The sequence below is a fragment of the Cyanistes caeruleus genome, chromosome 7 (assembly GCF_971803275.1).
Source record: "Cyanistes caeruleus chromosome 7, bCyaCae1.hap1.1, whole genome shotgun sequence".
In the NCBI taxonomy this organism is placed as follows: domain Eukaryota; kingdom Metazoa; phylum Chordata; class Aves; order Passeriformes; family Paridae; genus Cyanistes; species Cyanistes caeruleus.
This window is the reverse complement of record NC_141707.1, coordinates 10,086,139-10,098,440: the sequence shown is the minus strand read 5'-3', so window position 1 is coordinate 10,098,440 and position 12,302 is coordinate 10,086,139. Positions and strand designations below refer to the sequence as shown.

General features: G+C 35.1%; 1 protein-coding gene across 45 annotated transcripts in view; it reads right to left on the bottom strand.

Annotated features, from left to right (window-relative positions):
* LOC111931910 (uncharacterized) overlaps positions 1-12,302 on the bottom strand; it is a 130,681-nt gene that overhangs the window by 13,245 nt on the left and 105,134 nt on the right. For 23 of the 45 annotated variants that reach the window (XR_015289452.1, XR_015289476.1, XR_015289455.1 and 20 more), the window contains 3 exons: positions 9,288-9,405; positions 7,286-7,322; positions 2,663-2,739 (listed from right to left, as the gene is read on the bottom strand). The gene's annotated coding sequence lies outside the window, so the exon portion shown is untranslated. The remainder of the gene's footprint in view (positions 1-2,662; positions 2,740-7,285; positions 7,323-9,287; positions 9,406-12,302) is intronic. The other 22 variants (XR_015289474.1, XR_015289479.1, XR_015289473.1 and 19 more) reach the window with 3 other exon arrangements.

Here is a 12,302-nt window from a genome sequence, read left to right as displayed (position 1 = left end):
AATGGAAACATCATTTGTGGGAGAAATTATCACAGTTTATTTATAGTATTTATAGATATCACTATTTTATATATATATATATATACACATATATATATAAATAAACACAGTATGTTTCTAGTATTAACACCAGGATATGAAACACACTAAAATAACTTCTTTGGAAGAATGTTAGTGCAAAAATAGGTTGCCTTGGAATGTTTAGGAAAGTGTCTTTAAAAAGTTTAAAAGGTTTGGATCAGATGTACTGATCAGTGGATCTTCCCAGCTGAAATGTGAAAGGCCAGAGTTAGTGCTTTACATTAACCCTGTTATATTTACATGTGGATTCCAGAGGATTTGATTCTATATATATTTAGTGCTCAATATGTCACGAGACCCAAAATAAGCATGAACTGTTTCTGTCAAAGAATGACCAAGAATGTTCACATAACTCTGAGTACCCTTTGAAAACCATCTCTGCTGGAAGCTTATGGATGAACCTACTGAACATTCATGGGCTCTTAGTGACTGTGGGAAACTCACCAAGTTATCCCACAGAAAAACAGGACTTTGTGTGCCATAAAAAGCTCTCAGCCCATTTGTTGACAAAAAGCAGTAGGGTTTGCTAGATGGACTTTTTAGCAATTTCATCATGTATTTTTAAAGACCAATTGTTTTAGGTGAATTTTTCCCTAGCCATAGGTCTAACTGAACAAAAGGCAAGGTGAATTTTTATTTGCTATCCTACTTAAAGAGGAAAATGTAATTTTATGTGATCAAGACTGATCTTCCATCATCTGACAATTCCCAAGTCTTTTTTCAGAATTCATTTAGAAATATGCATGATGTGAAATACTAAACCAACTGGAATCAGCTATAAAGAAAAAGGGAAGCCAGGAATGCTGTGGAAAAAAACAGTTTCTAAATTCCAATTTCACCACTTGCTTTCGCAGCAGAATTGGAATATTAAAAATATGCACTTCCCAAATATTACAATTTAACTTTGGGACTCATATCTCTTTGTCAAAAGTTGTTTTTTTTTTGTGCAAACTTTGCCTTTTTGTTGAAGAAGAAATTTGCAAGGCTTCAAGATTGTTTCCAGGAACAATATGATACTTATGTTTTTGTAAATTCAAAACTGTCCAACATAGAATTCTCAGGGGGGGGAAAAAAAAACTTTTCACTGATTAATTAAGCAACAAATTCCACAGATCAATTTATCTTTCCTGATAACAATCAGAAGAATTTATAATCTTAGTTGATCCAATTAATAAAAAGTAAGGGAAAGAAGAAGTAAGGTACAACAAAAGAATTACAGGATCTCATGGACTGTTACTAAGGCATGTAATCCATCAATAATATGTGTTAATTTACTGTTTAAATAGTTACTATAGATATGGGTAGAATAGGGCTCAGATGAGTAACCTGAGTGTTGGAGTAGCTGATGAAAGCGGCTCCAAAAGAGAAGACTTATTTGGAAAAAAAAACAAACAAACAGTGGAAAACAAGAGATTTTTGAGCTGGTCAGGAGCTGTGCTCTCAAATACACCCAAAAAACATACAGTGGGTTATTTCTTGTAATTCTGTTTATGTTACCCATTGGCAGATATTTTGACACACCAGAAGGAGAAAATTGCTAACAGTGTTATCTCCAAGAATCTGAGAATTAATCACTGGGGTTTTGAATAATAAGCACAATGATTTCTTTTGAATCATTCATCAAAAACACTCTTGTGGCTGGTGTGGTTTCTTCAGTTCTTTAACTTTTACAGCAGCAGCTCAATGTCCCACTACATAAGTTTTGTATATCCAGGAGACTTTTAAAATAACCTCCAAGAACAGTTAAAATTATAATATTTATAGGAATTTATATGCTGCTGGAAACAAGAGAATTGTTTAAAAATAAAAAAAAAAGAAAAGGGAAGAAAAAAATGCACAGGTGACTCCTGCTCATTTTAGGATAGATATATATATGTATAGATATAAGAGATTAATCTAACTTGGAACAGTAGACTTGAACCCTGAAGTTTTATTTTTATAATTTTCAAATCATATAAATTAGCATAAATTTTTAGTGAATAATCCTAAACAATGAAAACATCAGAGAAACAACAGAGAAAATATCTTTGAGAAGGAGCTGATGGAACAGGGAATTGAACATGGAATTGAACATAAGCAACTTCATCAAAATTCAACTACTGCAAATAGATTCCTACTGGGGTCTAATTTCTACACAGTGGGCATGCAGGAGGGAGGGCTCCTACCTGACAGTGCCCTGGCTAAAACCACAGTGGCTTTCAAAATAGTCTTTCCATCTGTTTTTCCTAAATTTTCCGTCTTTGGAGCACCAGCCAGCACATCAAGGACTCAGTTTTAACAACCTGATTGTCTTCTCCCTCCTGTTACCTAGCTGAGAACCTTGTACCACATCTCCTTTTTACACTGGCTCCACAACCAAGTCTCTAACGAAGCACTGAGTGGAACTCCTGCTGCTACAGGAGGACTTCTCCTCTCTCAGCTCCAGCCAGCACCATGAGGGATGGCCAGAAGTACATTTGAACTACATTGTTCCATGGCAGTATCATTAAATGGCACAGAAAAAAATCTCTTTTCTACTCCTTCCCCTGATGATGTAAGAAAACCTTTAGAGCCGTATTTAAATGGTCAGAGTTGTACCCACCTGCACATGCACACACAGTGTTCAGTCAGCAGTGCTTGGCTGAGGGCAGCTGATGGACCAGGCTCCTAAAGATAAAACTGAATATTCCAAAACCAATTTAGGTACAGATGGCCAGGATAAGAGCTTCCTTACATATCCTAGTACATTAAAATATCAGTTTACTATCCATAGGCTTCTTACATTTGGATATTAAATTAATGACATTGAGCCTGACTTTTTCATTGTTATTTTTTAATTTGAGATATTTTTTTCCTTAGACACAAGGAACTATGCAATTAAGAATGTAGTTTCAGTACAATATTAAATTTCAAATTATTTGTATTAGACAAATATGGTCATACAAAGCCAGGCTAAAAGCCAGATTTTCTGAAATTCAGTTATTTTGCATCACGCATGATTTATATTGATCTCTTTTTCCTTGCGTTACTACAAGAACAAATGACAGAAGTATGGGGTTTTTTCTTGTTTTAAACCCAAAGAAAATTCAGAGTTGTTCTAATTTTAAACCTTTTTAAAGAGGTCACTACAGTGTTGATTTTGATGCACAGAGGTAGAAATTCACTATGTTACATGTTCCTATCACTTATTATAAAGCCTCCTTCTGCTAAAATATTTCAAAGTGATAAATTCAATCATTTCTCTACAAGATTGACATAAAATGCCACAAAAGCAATGCCAGCTAAATTCAGCCACCATAGAGGTAGAAGTTATAATCTCCAGTTCATAATGCTGTGGAGCAAACTCCAGTAAGGAAGCAGGTTTTATGGTTTTGTATTGAAGCCTCTGAACGTCCCTAAAAATTTTTACAGTAAAATATTTGAACATGAGCTGCTTTACAATGCTGGGTCACTCTCACATATCTGCTAAAATGGAAATTAGAGTTAACTGACAGCAAACTCAGGATTGAATCCAAGGAAAACTATCCAAATAAATGAGAAGAGAGGCAACCCTCTGCACAAAGCTAAGTTTTGGATGGCAGGTGTCCTAGCAACAAATATAGAAAGTTCCTGAATTCACCAGCAGAAGGAGGAAGGCATTTTTCTCCTTTGCTTTAATGACTTTGAAATGATGTATTACCTGCATTCATTTTAGTGTCTCCCCAGTGTTCTTCCTAGTGAATTCCTGTAGTCCCCTAATTTATTGCTCCAGAACTTTGTTACCCTCAAGGACAAAACAAAAGGACTGCTCCTGCCCCAAAAGTTTTCATTACCGTGAATATAAAGTCTCTGTTAGAAGACAGTAGGCCTTAGAAAAATAAATTTATAGTCCTTCAAACCCATGGTCACCTTCCTCCTTGAAAGAGGAGTGAGTACTTCTCTTTTCTTCCCCTACCCCTCCTCCCCAGTGCTGTTAAATGTATATCTGAAAACTCATATCTCTGTCGTGAATTTAATGATTTATAGCTCTGCTACTTCATGTGGAATAACCAGAGAGCCTGTTTCTAAATTAAGAACTTCTTCAATTATCTTATTGCTAGCTTCATGTTAGCAGCATTTAAATTAATGAGAAGAGCATTCATTAAAGATAACTTAGAGACATGTTTGGGAATACATAATGTGCAAGCTCCAGCTTTTGTCACAGTTACCAAGTACAGAAAGTTCCACTTTAATCCCCATTTCTTACAGATCCAACCATCCACTTTTCTATGCACCTTCTATAGAGTTAAGCAACATTTCTTTTCTTTTGAGAGTTGTAGTTTGTTCTAAACATTGATTAGTTTAAGTAATTTGCTTTTACCAAGTTGTGTTCCTCTCAGACTGAAGTCTACCCAGTTCAGCCTCCAGCAGGGCTGGGATTCTAATTAACAAATGAAGAATATATTTCATAGAGGTAAACTGTAAGAACATTTCTTTAGGACATGTGCTGCTACATCACCGTGGTTGATTTCAAAGTTGTTTTCTGCAGTACACACTAGATAGTACTAAGCCCTCCAAAAATAGACTTTTATGTATATATTTAAAACCATTTTTTGAGGCAACAGATTTATTTTTGCTCCTTCAGACTTGGACCACGTGTTTCAGGGTTAAATGTTAACAAGGGCTGCTTAGAAAGAACAGAAATCCTGTGCAGCATTTTCTGGTGCTTATTCCCTGAAAGATAAACACCAGTGTCTTCTGACATGATACAGTCACTTTGATTAGAAAGAAGCATCGTTACAGTAGTGACACACTGAAACTAGAAATAATTTATAACTAGTGAGTTTCACTATAGATTTTTTTAGAAAATACCATCATTGTGATAAAAGTCAATTCATTTAATCAAATATACAGTGTATATTTAATCAAATCCAGGCTGTTAAACAGGTAGCCCTCACTGATTTCTCAAGGAGGAGAGAAAGGCAATCTGTTTAATGCTCTGCCTGGGGAGTCAGGCAGTCTGGATTCTGTTCCCAGCTCAGATCTACACCATTAGTCAAGTCACATCATTGCTCTGTTCTTCATCCCACATTCTTAAATGAGATAATAACATTTCTCTTATTATTTGGTCCCTTCCAAGTATAAGTTCACCATGACAGAAGCCCATTCTTACTATATATGTCTAACTCCCCTGTGCCTTGGATTTTGTTTGGGTTTTCTAAATGATTCCTTGTTTTACTAATGACAATGGAATTCATTGCAGTATTAATTTTTAAGGCTAAAACTTAAAGTCCCTAAAGCTGCCTAAGTGAGAAAAAAGTAAATGCCCATTAAAAAACAGGTAAAGAAAAATGAGAAAATTTAAAATTAGAGGAAAATTACCCTCTCATCGGCAAAATTACTCAGTTTCTGTTGCAACTTAGCAGTCAAAAGCACCATAGAGGACAGTAAATCAGTGTAATTATGTTCTGGTTCTTCAGAACAATGAGGAAACAGATTTACTTTCAAAATTTAAAATGTTTAAATAAACTACTTCTTTTTTATTTTTCTTTTTCTGCACCTGCTTACTCTTTGTTTCTTCATTCGTTTTGGTTCTTTAGTTGTTTTTTCCTATTCTACAGTGAGTTTTTCTTTTGCTAACAATAGCTCTCATTCAGGCCCTTTTTTTTATCCCTTCATGGTTACTCATATTACAAACAAACACAAAGTTGTATTCACTCTAGAACACATTCTCAGAATTGTCTTCATCATCTGGTTTTCTTCAGAGCATGTCTACTTTTGCTTCATGTGAACCCTGCTAAGGCCTTCCTGCCTACACTGAGAACCTGTAGAGAATTGAAGACCCCTCAGGATACATGGGAATCCTAATTCTGCTAGCTGCTAATGTATCTCCATTATGGATCCTGTAGTAGCCTTAAGAAACATCAGACTGAGCACACAAAAAATAGTGGTGCCTTCATGGGCTATCACTCCCTCTGGGAAATCTCATTAAATTAAGTGGGAGCTCCAATTAACATATTTCATTATGCCTTGTTCAGGGCAGTAGTAGAGGTGTATAAATCAGTTCTTTTTGCAGCTGACACACTGCTCACAACCGAAGCCAAAGCAGTGGAGCAGCACCTAATTTGTATTCTGGGCCAGATATTCCCATTAAGGATTAGCCCTGCAAGGCTTCAGCACAAAGCCCCTCACACAGATTATGGCTTCCAGGCACCAAAGAGGCGTGTTTGTCTCTCTGCATTGAAATACTCACTCAGTTTCTCAGACAGCACAAGCACACAGGCAGCAGTTTTACTTTTGCTGAAGAAAATAGGGTCAGTCCACCTTAACAACAGGGACTCTAAGGTTGCAGTTGGGCTGACTTTACCATATATTTTACTGCTTGCTCTGCTGTCCTACTGAGCCAGCAGATTTCTTACCTGCACCTCTGTGACTGAACACGGCTCCTGCCTCACAGGACACAAAGTTCCTGTCTTTAGGGACTACAGCTTGGAACAGGGAAGATTTGACTTTTGCCTTCTTGTGCCAGTTAAAGTACTGCCAATGTGACTTCACTGCCATGCATAAAACACCAAATGGAAACTGAGATGAGATTAGCACATAAAATGACAAGATACAGCCCAGTGCAGGAAGAAGACAACTGGCCTGCTAGAAACTGGTTTTAAATTTAAGCACTACAAATTTTCTTTGTCCAGTATCAATCTAGAAGGACGTTTCTGTCTATGAAGCACTGTTTCCTATCAGGATGCTGTGTTTATTCCTTATTAGCCCTGCCTTTCCCTGGGATTTGCAGTTATAGCTTACTGTATGGTGTGTGTCCCACACTGTGAAAATTCAATGAGAAAGGGAAAAATGACAAAAACTAAAATCAGACACAAATCCAAAAACGATGGTTGCATTAAAATTGCTGAAATTTGTTTTCTGTAGTAATAAAATCATTAGTTCCTCTTCCAAAACTTAGAATACAAACCAAAAACCACAAAACCAGAACGCAATAAACACTACGGAAGAAAAACCTAATTCTGGGGAAAAATAATTTGTTCTACCTAATGCAATGAAGAATTTGAGAGCAGCACATTTTCTAATAAACAGTTGTACCTCAGAATAACTAGGGTGAACTCTAGCAGAGATTCCAAATTTAGTGCCATTTTTAGCCATGACTGGTCTGGTCTAGTACATCTCCAGAGTGAGGAAACAGAGCATGAAAAGGTGGAACTGTTCCTTCCATAGATTAAACTCCATGTCTACAACTAAAAAGAATATTTACCTCTTTCCTCAGCTTCTGCATTGCATTGACACCTGCCCTACAATTAGATAAAAATAAATAAAGATTAAAAAAATTCCACAATATTTTAAAAATTAAAGAAACAAAAGTTATTCATAAAACTTGGTGTGTTCTACTCAGGAAGTTTCAGGCAATATATATGGATTGGTTTACTGTGCAGAATCATTCACTTCTGAAAATTAACTTCTCTCTGTAATTCCTATTTAAAATATAAATTTGTACTCATCATAAGAAAGTTGACAATATTATTTGAATTTAAACTTAGATTATAAATTCTAATTAATTTACTAAGCCTTCCTAAAGGTGTCACTTTCTCTATAAATGATATTTTATAGGAAAAGTACACTATCTTAATATTAATCGTGATGTTATTTTTAAGGCTGTAGAAAATGTAAAGTATTTACTTCACTGACAGTAAACTACTGTAATAAGTTCTGAAGGAAAAAGGTTTCCCTTTATTCGGGTCACAAGTCAAACTAAATCTGCATCCTCTGAAAGTTGTATTGACTTTGAATAAATTCATTAATTTCAGACAATTTTACTCAAATAGTAGGATTTTCACAATAGAAAAAAAAAAGGACAAATATTTCTATATTTTCACATATTTGGTTGGATATGCTTTTTTCCTAATCTTTAAAATGACAAATGCCTTAAACATTGAAATAGAACTTCTAATAAGCCTAGAAAAATTACAGCACTAATATATAACTTAGAACAGTGGAAATAAAGATTTTTAAGATCCAAGAGTTCAAAGTAATTCTCTAGCAATCAAAAGAATTTCATGGAGGAAATATTTCTTCCCTGTTTTTGGCACAAGATCTGTACCTACTTTGGCCAGTCTCAAAAACTATCCTGTAACAATAATTTATGCTAAAAGTACAAGTGGCATGGGAAACGATCCTCTTTTTTTCTATGAAGTACAGAAATTATAAAAAGCAATGGGTGCTTTTTATATTTATATATAAATATATGGGTGTGTGTTGGTGAAGAGAGATAGAGAGCCTAGAGTAGCATGCTGAAGAAATAATTTGAAAAATAAGTTTTGATTAGATTGATTCCCTTGGTATATTTAAAATTTTAGCATACATAAAACTCATGCTTACCCTGAACCAATTGCATTTAAGGTTAACATGAATTTAAGTCCAGATTTAATAAGCAACACTAGAAACAGAGGAATACAAAATCCCAGAAAGTGACTAAAAAATCCTAATTGTGTGCAAACCAATTAGGGCAGGGAATTGTTAATGCCACTGCAAGAGGACTGTATAACTGAAATTGCAGGAAAGTAACTGGCACAAGAGGAAAATAAATCAAAGGCTAAACAAAACCTTTTCGTAGAAGGAAAAGAAAAGAAATTAATCTAGAAGCTGTCAAGAAGCTTAGAGAATGTAATGTACTGAATGAGGCAATGCCACAAGGAAACAAATGTGGAAAGAGATAAGAAAAGTGAAGAGAATGCAATAGGAAAAGCGCTGAAGAGTGACATAACTGATGAAGTAAAACAAGAGAACATGAACAAAAGGATGGGGCATGTGTCAGTTGTGAGATCATCAGTGAATGCTGCAGATCCTTTTCGTATCAAGAAGGAATCTGTCCCAAAATCAAAGATTTCCACTGCTTCTCATCCAAGTGTTAGTCACATACATTGGAGGCATTTGTCAAAATGCCTGAGAAGTGGAGCTCTTCAATTACATTGAATAACCCTTCAATTACATTCAATAACAATTGTAACACCTTAATGGAAGCCTCTGTAGTCTGAATAAGTAATTAGCTATTTAGAATCAGAAATACTGTCAGGGAGGAAAAATTAGGTTCTGGTTTTGGATGAAGCATTGATAATGATGTTTTATACAGCCAGAACAAACTAAATAACAGCAAGAACATGACAGTTTCTATGCTATTTAAAAACAGCTCTGTAAACCTTGTGCAAGAACTGTACAGAGTCCAATCATTCAAATTTCAAGCTGATGTAGGAAATACTCACTTTTGTTGCTGAAACCAGAGGGGTTTGTACATTGACGCAAGTGACAGGTTTCTGTATCTTGTTCCAGAACATCCACAGTTCAGAGCAGCTGCCTCTTCACTTCCAATGCAGTGTTCAGCTAATGAAAATTAAGAAGCAGAAATTAAATATTTGTTCTCTAACTTCTGACATTTGGCTTTCATTCTGTCATGTCTTCAAGATGATTGTATTTTGTGGTAAGTTATCCTTATGGCTAGAGTCTACTTTGAGAACTTAATTCTCAGGCAGAACTAGTGCCATGATCACTTTAGTCCTTACAAATGTAAGCTGGTACAATCTTTTTATCTTCTCAGAAATATCATCATAATTTTTTCACTTTGAGCTAAAAGGCTAATATAACATGAAGACTTCTGCTTGTTTTATTTCCAGTGAGATTAACTTTGACGCGCATATGCATCCCCATAATCCTGTGGAATAGAGCTCCAGATTAGTCCTGAAGTTTTGTTAATACATATAATTTGTCATACAATAAATACAATGGTGTTTTGGAAGGAGAAAGGCTACTGCTTGGCTTTGTTTAAAAGTCAGAAGTAATACCAGACAATTGCAATTGTCTTTAAAGCAAGCAGAGTTCCTTCAGACAAGAGTTATGAATAGTAGATGAAAAGGACAGTGGAATTGGAAGGCAGTATAACAGAGAGAGTAATGAAAAACATACTTAATTTGCAGAACAGAAAATTATTTCAAGCCACAGAAACCTTTTTTTTTTTAATAGCTAGTATTTTATACATTAAAAATGTATAAAAATAGTACAATTCATTAAAAATTGTTGGCTGAATTGAATTTAATAAAGTGTTTTATTATTTTCTTTTAGTAAATGGAACTATGCCTTGACATTGTCTTGACATGTGCAAATGATATGTGTGTTCAGGTTTTCTGGTTCACTGATGAAAACAATACAAGCCATGACTTACAACTCTGCAAGCACCCCAAGGTCTGAAACTCCAGATTTGTGCATTCTCATGTTTTTCAGTGCAAGTAAAGGTGCTGAAGACAAAAATGTTTTTCTTAGAAATATACCCAGATACCCCCAGTGTGTTCTGATTGGCCTGCCACTTGCTAACACTGTAGATTCCAATAAAAATAACAAAATCCGAAAAACAACTATCAGCTGAAATTTGGCACTAGAGTGAGATACACTAGAACAAACTTCACATTTGTTCCACCCTATGTTACCTTGGATATACACGACACACACTGATTTGTCATCTTATTTTGCACAGGCCTACAGTGGAGAATAGATAATGGGTAAATTTGAAGGCCTGAGATGAGAAATCAATTCTTTTAAAAGCATAATTATTCTTATTCTCTGGTCTTTGATAGGTACAAGAGCTCCCAGTATTAGATAGACGTTAAACAACTGGTCTAAAATTAAGTTTCATAAAAATGCTTTTATTTGAAAGACATACTCTAAGTATGTGTCCTTTAAATAGAATATATCTTTATCGACTATTAAAAGAAAAAAGAAACAAGTATTTTACTGCATTTATCATCAATTATGCTAGAGAATAAATACTTCTAGAAAAGTATGTGATACTGGTGAAGAGAAAGTTAAAGCTGAAAAGCTTAGTAAAGGTTCTTGGCAAAGGTATATTTAAAGAAAAGAGCTTAAAAACTTCACAATCAGAGACTCTTTTAAGTGCCAGGACCATTTGCACCAAGTTAAGGCACAATTTAATGTACAAAATCAATATGATGGGAAAGGTACTGAATAAGAATACATATAAAATTGAAATAATACTCTCATATTCCTCCCACACACTTAGATGGGAAGCTGAACTGAAATTTCCTATAAACCCCACCCTGTTATATTTGCAAACTGAATCATAAAGACATAATTGCATTACAAGGAGTATAATAAATAAAATGCACATATTATCTAATTCCCTAGTAAGCTTCAGAGCGCAATAATGAAATAAAAGTCTAAGAGAACCAATGCAATCTGTAAGAACTCCAATTCCAAGATTCCCATTAACAATTTGAGGGTCTTTTGCAGTTTATTGTCTCAGCAAAAACTCTTTGTGGTCTAACAGTAGCTGTACAGAGTAAGTTACAAAGCAAGTCTTTCTACCTGCCTTTTCCATCCTCAGAGTCTCAGGTACCCAGAGTAGGTTTTTAATTCAGCCAAATCATCATTTACAAACTTAAGGATGTCAAGAGAGTATCTGATCACTCCATATTAAGGACTGCATTTTTCCTTCACACAACACAGATCCCACACAAGAATCATCAAAGTTTGGAAGATTCCTTTACTATCACCCAGTCCCAACCATCAGCCTAACCCAGCCCACAAGAGTCACCCCTGAGCCCCATCCCAGTGCTCCATCCAGATGGTTCCTGAACACTCCCATGGACAGGGACTCCATTACCACCCCAAGTAACTTATTCCAAATCCTGACCACTCTTCCCCTGAAAATGTTTTTCTAATACCTAATCAGAGCCTCTGCTGGCAAAACCTTTACACCATTACTTGGCTGGAACCAAGTAATCAGGGCATAACATATTGCTGTGAGTAAAGCCAAAGCAACTTTGAACAAGGAATTATAAAAAAAATTTATACTGTTTACAAAAATCTTGGGGGATATATTTTTCTGTAATGCATAACATAAAACATTGCCTTAAGCTGAACAACTAATTTTATTTTTTTTACTTCAAATGGCATTCAAACCCTCTCTACATTTTCCAGGAAACAAAGAAATTTCAAATATTTGGTCAGTTTTCCACATTAAGAATGTATTGCAATTACTATCAGATTTTTTTTATTTTCTATTTATATGAACTTCTAAAGGTGGTTTCCATCAAAAAGCAAGATTCCTAATAATTGTATTATGTCAACCTCTTTGGTGACTCTAAGATTAAGACAAGGCTATCAGCAGTTATGAGTTTCAGGCTATATAATATTAGCTTTTTCAGCAGAAATATAATTTATTTGTCTAGCTGGAAAGAAATATGCCTGCATCTTCTGAATGGGATTTG